Below are 1,900 nucleotides of genomic sequence, written 5' to 3'. Positions count from 1 at the left end.
ATATCGTAATACTACATAACGTTATAAGCTATATCGTAATACTATATAACGTTATACGTTATAAGGTAATACTATATAGCGTTATACGTTATAGCGTAATAGTACATAACGTTATACGTTATATCGTAATACTATATAACGTTATACGTTATAAGATAATACTACATAGCGTTATACGTTATATCGTAATAGTACACAACGTTATACGTTATAACGTAATAGTACATAACGTTATACGTTATATCGTAATGCTATATAACGTTATGCGTTACAAGGTAATACTACAAAGCGTTATACGTTATAATGTAATCGTACATAACGTTATACGTAATATCGTAATAGTACATAACGTTATACGTTATATCGTAATACTATATAACGTTATACGTTATATCGTAATACTATATAACGTTCTACGTTATAAGATAATACTACATAGCGTTATACGTTATATCGTAATAGTACACAACGTTATACGTTATAACGTAATAGTACATAACGTTATACGTTATGTCGTAATGCTACATATCGTTATACGTTATATCGTAATACTATATAACGTTATACGTTATAAGGTAATACTACAAAAAGTTATACGTTATAATGTAATCGTACATAACGTTATACGTTATATCGTAATACTACATAACGTTACACGCTATATCGTAATACTATATAACGTTATACGTTATAAGGTAATCCTTCAAAGCTTTATACGTTATAACGAAATAGTACAAATCGTTATACGTTATTACGTATTACTACATATCGTTATACGTTATATTGTATTACCATATAACGTTATACGTTATATCGTAATACTACATACGATTTTACGTTATAGTATAGTGCTATATATTGTTATACGTTATAACGTAGTAGTACATAACGGTATACGTTATATCGTTATGCTACGTATCGTTATACGTTATATCGTAATACTATATAACGTTATACGCTATATCGTAATGCCATATAACCTTATACGTTATAAGGTAATACTACATAGCGTTATACGTTATATCGTAATACTTCATAACGTTATACGTTATATCGTAATACTATATAACGTTATACGTTATAAGGTAATCCTTCAAAGCTTTATACGTTATAACGTAATGGTACATATCGTTATACGTTATATCGTAATACTACATATCGTTATGCGTTATATCGCATTACCATATAACGTTATACGTTATATCGTAATACTACATAACATTTTACGTTATAATATAATGCTACATACTGTTATACGTTATAACGTAGTAGTACATAACGGTTTACGTTATATCGTAATGCTACACAACGTTATACGTTATATCGTAATACTATATAACGTTATACGTTATAAGATAATACTACATAGCGTTATACGTTATGTCGTAATAGTACATAGCGCTATATACCTTATAACGTAATAGTACAGAACGTTATACGTTATATCGTAATGCTACATATCGTTATACGTTATATCGTAATACTATATAACGTTATGCGTTATAAGGTAATACTACCAAGCGCTATACGTTATAATCTAATCGTACTTAACGATATACGCTATATCGTAATACTATATAACGTTATACGTTATAAGGTAATACTACATAGCGTTATACGTTGTAGCGTAATAGTACATAACGTTATACGTAATATCTTAATACTACATATCGTTATACGTTATATCGTATTACCATATATCGTTATACGTTATATCGTAATACTACATAACATTTTACGCTGTAATATAATGCTATATATTGTTATGCGTTATAACGTAGTAGTACATACCGGTATGCGTTATATCGTAATGCTACATAACGTTATACGTTATATCGTAATACTATATAACGTTATACGCTATATCGTAATACTATATAACGTTATACGTTATAAGGTA

The 1,900-nt window shown here is 28.0% G+C and overlaps 1 protein-coding gene across 1 annotated transcript in view; it reads left to right on the top strand.

Annotated features, from left to right (window-relative positions):
* Positions 1-1,900, top strand: part of LOC122577497 — a 182,880-nt gene that overhangs the window by 73,391 nt on the left and 107,589 nt on the right. The gene's annotated exons all lie outside the window — the stretch shown is intronic.

This window comes from Bombus pyrosoma, unplaced genomic scaffold, assembly GCF_014825855.1.
Source record: "Bombus pyrosoma isolate SC7728 unplaced genomic scaffold, ASM1482585v1 HiC_scaffold_4725, whole genome shotgun sequence".
In the NCBI taxonomy this organism is placed as follows: domain Eukaryota; kingdom Metazoa; phylum Arthropoda; class Insecta; order Hymenoptera; family Apidae; genus Bombus; species Bombus pyrosoma.
Note: the sequence above shows the minus strand (reverse complement) of the source record. Positions and strands in the feature narration are given on the sequence as shown.